Raw genomic sequence first — 13,313 nt, forward strand, 5'->3', positions numbered from 1 at the left:
ATAAGTGTTTGTACTTGTCGAAAACACAAGTAAATCCAAACAAATGGATTTGGATTACTGAAGATGCAATACCATGCATTCATTGTACTTAGTTAGTCATAATCGTTTGATCAATATCAGACAATTTGCTTTTGGATTTGGCAAATAAGGTGTGAAAGCACCTCGAAATGTGAACCGTCTTATATTTATCTAATAGATCAATGTAGTCTGGTCTTCATCTAGCAGTTGATTAGTAACGATATTAGTGTATAATGTTTTGACAGTTGAGACTTGAGAGTCCATTTTTGCATATAGTTTAGTGAAGAACTATGATTGAGTTGCCTCAAATTGGAAAGTTATGTAGGCACAAATTTGAAAATGAAAAAGATAATCATATTTTTAGATATTTGGTAGGATTCCTACCTTATTAAAGATTATTGTTAGGACGAATATTTGTACTCGTTTTTGAGAATAAATAAAGGGGGTTAACATTTATGGAGAGATTTTAGTGGACCGACCAATGAAAACACCACTAGTTATAGAACTATTGCATTTTTGCTAAGTATTTGAGCAAAAGAATGGATAAAGGAAAGGTCCCCCATCTAAAGAATCTGCATAAATATTCGAACATAACACCTTTTTATCAATTTTTATTTTATAAAGATGTTAAGAAGCATCAATCCTTATCCTTTTGTGATATCTATCTAGGTATGTGATATTCCTTATGGCAGAGTTGTTCTTTTTTGCTTTGCATTCTAGCTGGAATTTATTCTAATCTTTCTATATGCTTCTTTTTTGAACGTTGGCAAAATGAAAGATAAATGACATACATTAATGTTTTTTTTTACCCTAAATATGAAACTATGATATTTGCTTAACCTATTGTGTAGAAAGAGTTGGAAATATGACTCAAAAAAATAACCTAAATACCCTGAAAGAAACTACCTAAGTCGTAGAGACATTCTAAGGCCTCTACCAGAGGTCAAACACCCTAATTACGGTGAATATGCAAAAACTAAAATAATTATTACATTGATTGGTATTTTAACTTCCGCAAACGAATATGTTTTACGTAGGTTGATGAGTTAGAGGTGGTTGTTATGAATTGTTTTAGAAAAAAAATCATTTTCTTTTAAATAATAACTTATGAGAGTATTGCATTCATTTGTTACATTTTTTCAAAAAGAAAATTAGAATCTAATAAAAAAACCTAAAATCTGCTTCAAATAAAAAGCTGAAAAAAATAGCTTTTCAAATTATTTTTTTTAGAAGATGAAGAAAATAAGTATAAAAAAATTGAGCTAATTTTGTAACAAAAATTTCATTTTTGTATAGTTGTATGATTTATATCTAAATAAACCACTTTTTTTAAAAAAAATATTTATTACAATAAAGAAACACAAAAAATTCAACTTATAATCTCTAAAAAATAATTTTTAAATTATTGAATGTCAAATTAATTTTTTTTTATCCATAACTTCTTGTGAAGTGTTTCCACATTCTATGACGGTAACATATGCACACAGTTGCAGAACAAACACATACATTCATTTCAAATGATGTAAAATGTCCTTTTTAGGAATTATCTAACTACCTTCTGCTTCTTAAGACACTTACCTATTAGAGTTGGGTACTACTTTGTCCATGTCACATTTGATTACTTGTATTCAGAAATGCTGAATGTTACGTATGCAATTCCTACAAAAGCAATGCAGTGAACTATTTTAAATTTGCTAGTACCTTTTTTTCCATCATTCCTTTTCTATTTTACACATTATTCCAACTTTTCCGTTCTTTAATGGCATACAACACTCGTTCCTTAAGATCTCTTAAGTCATGATGACAATCTTTCATATAGTAGTTTTAACATATTGATGGATGCGCAAAGGAGAACAAAATGAAGAACAAGACCTTGAAACAATCCAAATCAGACAACATTCTGGTCGCGCTATACTTTTTACAAGAGTATCAATGTGATTTTTTCGGGTATAGTCATTATAGAAGTTTTGGTGAGGCAAAATGAGACAAGGAATGGAGATTGTAGTGAGTCAACAATTGGAAGAAGCACGGGTGTTTAAATAGTGTTTAAACGTGAGTTCATGACAAGTTAAAAAGTAAGATTTTAATGGGTTCAACAAATAAACGAGTCAATGTATATGTTTCCCCGTTGTTTGCAGATATTGTGAAAATTAATAGCATCGGAAGTTATCTTCGAATACCTAAACAAGGGACTATTTCTGTGTGTTTTTATTGCATAAAATTGTAAGTTCAAAGTTTTCCTGCCTAATATTGAACTTGAAGTTCAAAGTTTTCAAACAGAAGTGAGGTGCAAGGAAACATAAAATGCTAAATATTAAGTGTATGGAAAGTAAATGGCTTGAAAATAAATGTGCAAATATAATAAAGGGTAGAAATTAAAGGTGTAACAAAATTAAATTGCAGAAAAAGTAAATGTACAAAACTTCAAAGTGTAGGAAACATAAAAGACTTGAAATTTAAATTCAAACAAAGAAAAGAAAAAAATGACATTCTTAATCATGTACATATAATATACGATTTTAATGTGTTAATGCGATTTCTCAATGCATTAAAGCAACCTTTATTACGGGGCCCATATATCCATATTTATATGAAAATATGATAATTTACATTGACGTGCATGTTTGCCAAGTGTTATAGGCAGGATCGTTCCTATGAAATTGGAGACCCGTCTCTAACATTATAAATAGGTAGATAATAAAATAAAAATATAATTTTTTAAAAGAGAAATCCTCTATTCAAACTAAAAATAAGATCCGTAAAAATAGGAAATGATCATCATTGTAACTAACACGGAGAGGATCAATATTGTAATCAATAAAATTAACATAATTTTAATCGAATATCTTTATCAACTTTCTACGTTGTTATTTTCTTTAGTTTATACGGAGGAAAAAAAATAAAGTTTATATCCTAGAGAATGATTATAATGTTCATTATTAAAACTTTGTTATTTGATACAATAAGTATGGGCAAAAAACTAGAAGCAGTGCTCTAACAAAAAGAGGAAAAACAAAGTTATATTGTGTTTTTATTTCTAAAAAAGGAAACTGGTGTTGAGCCAAGGACCCAAGGCATGCCAAAGCGAACTTAAACCAATGCGCCATATCTAAGAAATTGAAAATATTTTACACCCTAAAATTTTGAAGGCCCAGTTTTGTAAAGTTTTTTGCACCCACTCATGACCGAGCTTGGTCATAGGCTAATAACCATCTTCGACACTGTATAATTATGTATGACTGTTTTTGTTTCGACGTGTGTGACTCTGAATTATAACTGTTGTCGATAATTTCGTTTGGTGTGTAAGGCTACTTTTTATTTATGTGTGAAGTACACAATCTTTGTCTTTATTTATTGCCCCTTTAAATTTTTTTGCAGCAACACCAATATACCTTTTAGGTTAATACCTTAATATTTTGGAAAAAGAAGTGATATTAAATTCTCTCTGTATCTTGCTCTTAACTTAATGTGATGATATTTCGGACTCTTCAAGACGAAACATCAAGCTCGTTAACCACAACCATGATCCATGTGAGTCTAGCATCTTGATTATGATTAAGTAAAGCATATGCTTCATGGTAGAAGACTTTACGATCCAACATCTTCACTTGTGGCCATTTTTCTTGAAAACACTTGCAGCATATACAAAATAGTTTTATCTTTTTTTTTTTAAGAACAAAATAGTCTTCTTTATCAAGTTAAAAATTCTTACATTCGAACTGTACTGCGCCTTTTAATAAAGGGTGAGTTATATTATTTCCCTTGCTTCTTAATTAATTAACTAACTAACATGTATTGACAATTTGACTAAACCATTTGTGTCAAACAAAGAAATTGTCCCAACTAGTATGTCACCTAGCTGTCGTATGCATGTCTTCTAGTGTGTTCTATTTTAAGAAAGAGTATTTGTTTGTTATATAGGCTTCTATCATAAAAGCTCTACAGAATGATTAAAATAACTAATATAAGTTGATGTAATTGGTTCAATTTTCTAAAAAAAGAAGAAGATGTAATTGGTTAAAACAAAATTTAAATTAGATACATCAAATTTTTTTAGATTAATTTTTATCATTTATTAATATTGTTCTCCTTCTCTCTTGTGAGTCATCGTCAAAACCCTAGTTTCTTCTCATTCATCCATCAAATTTTGACCCAAAATCACTCCTCTAACTCGTTTTTTCTATTTCCCTTTTATTGAAATAAGTGATTTTCACACCTATTTCGCTTTTTCTTTCGTGATTTTGTCGTCTTAGTGTGACGTTGTTTTGTTTGTCGTCGTTGTACGACGTTGTTTGTCCTTCTGGTTTCGTTCAAGGATTTGTTCGATTCAGATTGTCAGATCAACTTCGATCCAGTGCAGATCAAATCAATGACTTTGGAGTCGTCAACGTTGAAGATCCGGAGACATGAGTATTCCGGAGACTTAAATATATAGTCATATGGCTAGACTTTAGTACTTTGCCGTTTTATACTATTAACATGGATGCTGTGATAGTTTGTTTACAGATTAATCCTTTTTATTTTTAGCGAATTTTCATTGTAACGATGGATTTGAATGACCAAAAAAAATTTATTTATTAATATTTTTGCGAATAGTTAGACTTTCTATGAGACTAATCATCTAGATCATCGTCCTTGTGAGTTTAGCTCAGTTGATATGGACAATGCATAATATATGCAAGGTCCGTGGTTCAAACCCCGACCAAAAAAGAAAATCATCTCCAACATCCATATTTTAATTAGGGAGTTGGACTTCCTCTCAAATAGTTGAATCAACTCCGGTTTCTTTTTCCTCGTGTTACAATTCTTCCAACACCAAAGTGATTAGACTATGTGGAAGGGCATATTTTAAATTACATAACGGTTGCAATCTCATATACTATTGTTGAATTAATTTATTCATCAATGACCAAAAATATGGCATATGCACTTTACATGATTCAAACTAGTGGTCTTAAAATAAGACAATAAAGTGCAAGTGAAGATTTAGACTGGATCGTTTCATCTGCTTTAGTCTACGAATATATCATTTTTATATTTTAGTTCCTCTAATTTTTTTTCTTTCTCCAAACAATGGTGACACAAATATTTTTCATTAGTAAATTTGGTCATCGATGTTGAAGACTGCACAACCGGTATTTATAGAAGCATTTAAAAGAAAAATGATGGACATAAAACTTATGTTAGAATAAGTTTTGGTAGCTATAAATATATAATCTTTTATCTACTAAAAATTTGTATAATCTTTCATTTTCAGTCCTTCGTACAATGTCACGTTAATTTATTTTAAAACCTAGGATAGAATTTGCTCTACAAAAAACTAGGATTAAATTTTTCGACGAAAAACAGTGGAAGACTATTATTTAAAGAAAACATTTAAAAATATTAAAATGAAAAATGATATATTTATAGCGTTAACAACTTATCTAACTCTTCATTTATAATTGAAGAGTCCAACTACGAATTATATTTCATTCTTAATTTTAATGCAGCTATCTACCGTAAAAATCTTGGCATTCAACGTACAGTTTTCTTCTTCAATTCATTCAAGGATATGGAGTTTTCTTCGCACTGAATAAATCAAATAAAAATAATAATTGCATTGCTGTTGAGACTCAAAATATAATTATAGATTCTGATGATTTGCTGCCGGACATAAACAAATGTCTTTAGAGCACTTGTTAATGATTTAAAAGAGGAAATAATTTATAAATTTTATATAGAAAAAAAATTAATTTTTAATGTTTCAATATGTTAAATACATATTTTCTAAAAGAAGATTCTTCTTTGGACTTCTAAACAAATGCTGCAAGGTAATTTGTTAATATTTCCCTTATTTTTTATATTAATTTTTTTAACAAAATTCCTGCCGCTTTGCATCCAAATAATATTTTTCGTTGAATTAGGTAACAAAGTAGATCCTAAACTATTTCAAAGGATAAACAAATATTGGATGTGAGACACATCTACTGACCCAACCCTTCATTATAACCAACAAGAAATTCCGGCAAAGATATTAGTGGTCACTGGATCGAAATCGAACGGTTTAAATTTTAAAATCATTTTTTTTTTCTTTCTGACAAATCAAATATGAATCAAAATTTGGAGCGTTCTGATTTCAAATGGTCACTTAGAATATCCTTAATTACCTACTTGAATGCATGGTTTGCAGCAGCATAAAATTTAAAAGAATTCTAACGACTTCACTTAAACGTACTTAAAATACGTTTATATTAAAATGTTTTGTAATTATTGCATTCGCAAAAGTAACGGTGTATTTCCAAGACAAAATTTTGTATAATAGAATCCATAAAAAATGTTATTAGGGCATTCATTATCAAGACCCAAAATTGAAATCGAAATACAATATCCCTAGCCATAAAGAACCAGGAAGGTATTGAGTGTGTCCCTGTCCCAAATGTCCTGGCAAATTGCTTAAATTGACAAATACTCTCTTAACAACTACAATTGAAATCTTCTAGTCCCATACAAAAAAATGGTAACTTTCCTCTAATTTCCATAAACAATAACGGTCAATTTTTGTGTTCTAGAATAGATATCTCTGACCTTTGTCACTAGTCAAATCTACCCCACCCATATATTAATATAAATTCAAATATATAAATATAAAAGATTAGAAAAGGCCAACACATGAAACACAATAAATACACAAATCCACTAGAATACCAATACATAGCCAAATTACAACTTTTCTTCCTATATACCCAATTAAGCCATTCTAGACAAAAATCACCTTTTTCTTCTGTTCTTATATAGAAATAATTTTCTTCCTATGTCAAGTGGTGGATGTAGTAGGAACCCTGTGAAGATTGTGATCATCAACACACAATATGTAGAAACTGATGCTACAAGTTTCAAATCTGTTGTCCAGAAACTGACTGGTAAAGATTCTGATGCAGAAGGTGAAAAGGTTCAGAGGAAGAAGAATAATCAAAGTGATGTGTCATTTAAGGAGTTTGATATGCTTCTTAATGAGATGCCACTTATAAATGACTTTTGGTCTGATACCATGATTAATTGAAACTAACTTAATTAATTTTCATTATTGTATAATAATATGTTTGTATTTGATTATTTGATTTGATATATACACTTCATTTTCAATGTATTTTTCTTTTACCCGTATGTTACAATACATTCACGTGTGTTGTTGCTTCTTTACTGTTTTTTTAACACATTATTGCTATATTGATTAGCACTATTGGTTATTTTGTATATCAGTTTTGCTAATTAATATAATTATAGTTTAGGTAATGGATTTTTTATATGTGATGACAATTTTAGTTTTTGAGTTAGCAAATTTACATAATGACAATTTATATAAGAGGGGGTATATAATGATTAAGATTATTGGAGAGGAAAGGTGACATGTTGGTTTGAGGGGAAAGACATATGACATACCCATTGTTGGAGTGATAAGAATGTTAGAAGAGATGAGAGAACTTTGAAGATAAAAGGAGGAGAAAAGGGAAAGAGAAAATAGAGTAGTTGTGTCAAATGCATCTACATGTCCTTTAAGTTTTTTGTTTTTTCTAAAGTGTTCCTTTAAGTTTCAAAAGTCTCAAACAAGTCCTTTAAATTTCAAAAGTCTCAAACAAATCCTTTTAGTTTTTGAATCGTTTCAAACAAATCCTTTTAGAGGATGATGGTGATGATTCAGATGATAGCAACAAAGAGCATTATCCACCATTTGTCATGCCTAAAAAGATGACTAATTTTAAATGGATCTTAGGAGTCAGATTTGGTACCAAAGATGAGTTCAAGGAAGCAATTATCAACTATGCTATCGACAATAGGACTTGTTTGAAACAATTCAAAAACTAAAAGGATTTGTTTGGGCCTTTTGAAATTTAAAGGACCACTTTGAAAAAAACGAAAAACTTAAAGGATCTTTATATGCATTTGACCAAAAAAGAAAGTAGATTAGTTTACTCAGAACACTTCAATTTAGAGGAACTCAAATATTGAAGATATAATTAGCTAATAATTATGACTATTTTTTTTAGGGGGATATAATTATGAGTAACGAGGTATTCAACCGGTACGTTACACAAGTTTGATTATAATACTTACTTACAATATTTTTATAAATGATAAAATAAACATTGTCATAAGTATAATCACATACAATTCAATGATTGATAAAATTTCTAAGCGTTAATATTAATTTATATTAAAGCAGGAGTGTTTTTTAATGAAAAGCAGGAGTGTTGTTAAAAATTAAAATAGAATAAGAACATTTAATATAGATTGTGGCAGATCCTATAATAGTTTCTAAGTTTGAAGACTCCCAATTATATTTTATATAATAGTGCAATAGTATAAGAACATTTATTTTTTGGGATCACAATGGTCCAATAATAGGCTGCTTTATTTTTTACTTTGATATCTCTTATTCTTTTCCATCAAAGATATAGACGTTGATGTTTGTTATCAATATTGCTTTTAAGAGATATGTCTTTTTTCATCTTTTGATTAACTTGTGAAAATAAAAGCCTATTCTTTTCTCCTAACTTTCATAAAAAATTATCGTATCCTTATTAGAAGAAAATAATAGAAGTATGAAAGTAAATAATAAAGAAAGTTAGAAACGTAAACCAACAAACATTGTATCAATAAAAGAAAAGCATGTATATAATATTTAGTTAATCTTAGAGTAACTTGAGTCTCTATTATGTCATATAAATCAATGAATAATCAAAAGATGGAGAGTAAAAAAGATAGGGAAAACTACAATACAAAATTGAAGAGGTACCACTTAAGAGTTGCTTTGAGAAAATGTTGGAAAAACCCTAAATTTGTACATCAATCATTTAGCACTTATGTACAAAATTACATATACACAATGGTCTTCAGATGAAAAAAATTGTAAATCCTCTTTACGGAATAAAATAAAATACAAAGAAAGTTGGAGATGTAGACTAAGAAACTTGATATCAAATAAAAAAAAGTAGTGCTCAAATATTTGACCAATCTAAGAGTAACTTGAGTGGAGACTAATTTTGATACCTAGGTTTGAAGTGGAGACTAAAATTTTGTGAAACTTGACAAAAAAATTTACCCCGCATTTGCAGCGAGAAACTTAGGTTGGAGATTATAAATGTCAGAAAATGAAAACGGAGATAGAAATGTGGAAGATATTTAAAAAATATTTCTTGCAAATGGTAGGATATAGTGAGGGAAAACATGAAAAATTTGGTGAATGAGTTCATCCGTAACAAATGGTGAATATATAATTTTTTATATGAAAAAAGTGAACTGAAGAGCAAACAATAACAAATGTAAGAGTAATGATACATGTACCATCATATGTGGCAATATACCCTTTACACTCTTTACATTTGTAATTGTGTTTATTATTCACAAAAATGTAACTGATAAATTATAATAAAATATTGAACTTATAGTCTAATAAAGTAATAAGAATGTAACCGATAATGAGTAGATATTGTATTAATAATGCAATACACTGGCCTAGGTAGTCTTGTACCAACATCAATCTCATTTGATCTGAGTAAATATAAAATTGAGACGGTTTTAAAATTCACTTGTTCCGTTAGTAATAACAACAATCTAATTAAAAGACACATTTTACTTCCTTCCAAATGCTCGATGCGGTACGATGGAGGATGCAAAACACTTATTCCTTTCTTGTGATTTTTTTGGTAAACTTTGGTACGGTATTTCTCATTGGCTTAGTTACCACATAGTGTTTCCTGAACATGTGCCAGACCATTTATATCAATTTGGCATCTTAGGAGGCTTCTCAAAAAACAACCGCTCCGCTTTTCATCTTATATGGTTATTTTGTGTGTGAGTGATTTGGCTTGAAAGGAATGCTCGGGTTTTTCACCAAACAAAAGCTTCGATTAATCAATTGACAGATAAACGTCCTAGTTTTGTTTTCTCCTATCATTCTTGGTGGTTAAATCTTTTAAATTGCTTGGGAATTATTATGTAACAGGGTAGCTATCTTTTTTGGGTTTTCCCGTTTTTGTTTCCCATTTGTTTTTGATTGTATTTGATACTCTTTCAGTTGGGTTTTCAACACTCTTTGTACTGAAATCTCCAGACTTTCAATAATATATTTCATTTTAACTTCTTAAAAAAAATTCTAATAATATAACTTTAGAAAGTATTATTACTATTATTTTTTATTTTTTGAGAGTCGAAAGCAATATATTATGCAACATGCATTAAGTGAAGTTAATGAAGGGTTTGAAACATTATCACTATTTTTGTTTAGGAGTTAGTATATAATTAGATTTTAAATTCATATTGGGGAGGTTTTGTAACTCATGAATTTGAAAGAATTAGAATTTAAAGTGTGAAATTTCTTAGGAAGAGTAAGGAGATTTTTTAGAGGTGCCACATAAGCACAATTCTAACATTAAAATGAGTCAAATTTAGAATTGAGAAGCTTTTCTAGATGTGCCAAGTATTAGAATGAAGCAAGTTTCAAATTCAAATATATATATATATATATATATATATATATAGATAGGTAGATTGTTACCGGTTTGTGGATTCCTATTAATACACATTATTATTTCTCATCTTATGTTTAAATATACACTCTTATCCACCTTTTATTTAAAGGGAAATGTTAACTAATGCATCCGGAGCACTACTTAAGAAATTTAAAAAGGAAATATTTTCTAGGAAATTGTGTATTTTACTTTTTAAAATTTAAAAAAGTGTTCATTTCAATGCTGACACTGTTTTTTCTTTCTAGGGGTACTGATTAACATGATCCTTCTTTAAATCATATTAAAAAAATCCACACTCTCATTGATAAAGCTTGAATTGCTTTACACTCCCTTTCATATTAAAATATACTTTTTGTTTTTATCAAGTAGTCTAATGATTATAATTTTTTTTTGGTAGATAAACGAAATGACAAAGTCATTGTAAACTCACACACATAAGTGAAGGTACCGGGATTCGAACCCCAATTATGATATCCAACCTAATAATTTCGACATTTTTCCAGTTGAGCTAGGACTTCTGGATTAATGATTATAATTTTACCTCATAAAATAAATAAGTGGAGAATTATATTCTGGGTCTATTATAACAATTTAACACACAAGTGTGAAGGAAAATGATGTTGTAGGTCCATTTTAATGTAATCAATATTTAAATACATATTTTTTTCTATATTTTTAGTTCACAATATCATTACCATATAATTTTAAATACTTTTATAAAATATGTAGCAACAAAAAATAAAACAATAAAATATGGCTATTTAAAAATGAACTTATATTCTAAAATTCAAACTTAATAATAAATTTTAATGTAATCTTTTATATTATTTTTCTCTGTAATAGGTTTCAGGTAAATAGCTTTAGGCACGCCTCTAAGATAGGAACCCAAAGGTAGATGGATGGTAAAGGTTCCAATGCCAAATCCTAAGAGATGAGTAATGTGGTTGAGTGTTTGTTGGGTGATGATTATTCCTGCGTAGATTGTTGATTAGAGAGGATAATTGATAACTTGGCTAGAGATTACTGCTTATCTATCGAACCAGGGGCTACTGCTTATCTATGGAAAAATTAATTTAAAACTTCAATATTAGAGAGTTGTCTTTTGCAAAAAGTCATGACATCAACTACATAAAGAGTGTGAGAGGGGAAAGACACTTTTCTAGTTCCCTTGATGATAACAAGCTTGCCTGCTTCAACTAGTTTTTCATTCCTCCTTCTTGATGATGTCTACCATTAATAGAAATAAAAGAATTTAAAATAGTTTCAACTAATGGCAAAACTTGGTGTTGAAGCTAAATTTTTGAAAACCCTAAGCAAGAAACTCCATTCCGGGGTCAAATGCTTTGGCTATATCAAGTTTTAATGCTAGATTACCTGCAAAAGATTTATTATGTAGCAAGATAACTGCTTATGAGGTTAGAAAATTACAATCTTTGACTTGTCTTACATGAATGAAACGTCTTTGAACATAAGAGATAACATATTCCGCGTAAGCATTAACTTAGTACTGGATACATTAAAATTACAACAAAATTCCGACCGAATGAATATAAACATCAATGCAAATTCGTACATCTGATAGCTTGATACATCTTCAAATACATATATTTGAAATCATAAGAGTTCATCTAAACTAGTACGACATGCATATGATGATAAGTCATTCAACCTTTTGTATTGTCTTCCCTTGCCAAGAACAACCTACTGATTTGAAATAAAATAAAAGGGATTGAGACGGGATATCTCAGTGAGTTCCACCTATTTTAGGTTGTAGGCAATCTCAGGGAACCTATGATCGCCATCTGTTTGTACATATACCTAATTATAGATTTATTGTTCTTTTCTGTATAACTTAACGGGGGAAAATATAGGATCACTAATTGTATTCTATCATGAGTCTTGTCATAATCTTAACCATATTTCATTCTCTATCAACAATTTGTTCTTCGAGTGTGACTTTTTTTTGGTAATATCTGGTCTGCTTTTCTTATGTGGTTGAATATTTCTTGTCATTTACTAAATAAACCTTTTGTGCATGCTCTTCGACCTCGAGGTTCTCATTTGCTCCATAAAGAGATTAGTCATTGCTTGCAGTTTATTTGGTTGGCGTGTAGCTTGGTTTATTTGGAAAGAAAAAACTATCGTATCTATGGAGAAAAGATATTGTCTAGGATGCAAGATGCAATTGATATACAAAATAAAAAATCTTGTTTGGTGGTCGCAAAACACCAAGAAGGTGGATTTTACTTTTGATTTTAATTTGTGGTGGATTAACCCACTAAATTGTCTTGGTTATTCCAAGATCTGGTTTAGTTCGTGGTGCGTCAAGTTTGTATTATAAACTTTCATAATTTTTTTCATTCTTGACACATCTTGTACTTGATCAAATTTTTAATATATTATTTATTTGGTTTCTTCAAAGAAAACAAATCATCTGAGTTTTATCGTAAGAAATCATATATTTTTAAAAAGTGAGATAATTAATATTCATTTTCTGACACCAATATAGAAATAATGTAGGAGGGGGTGTAAATGTAATAAATTGGACTGTGTTTGTGGTCACTTGGAGGGATTGTTGAACATTAGTTTGGGGTTTTATAGTGGTATAGATGTTTTTGTATAACAAAAAAAAAAATATATCAATGTGAATATAAGTGTTTTTTTTTTGAGAAACTGTGAAAGAGCAACCTACTTTTGTCTCCCCCCTTGAATAAAATTCTATTTTATTGATTTCTGAAGTCAAATTTAGTGACTCATCTTTTTGGATTTTTGCCTTTCAAGAAC

This window comes from Medicago truncatula, chromosome 2, assembly GCF_003473485.1.
Source record: "Medicago truncatula cultivar Jemalong A17 chromosome 2, MtrunA17r5.0-ANR, whole genome shotgun sequence".
Taxonomy (NCBI): Eukaryota; Viridiplantae; Streptophyta; class Magnoliopsida; order Fabales; family Fabaceae; genus Medicago; species Medicago truncatula.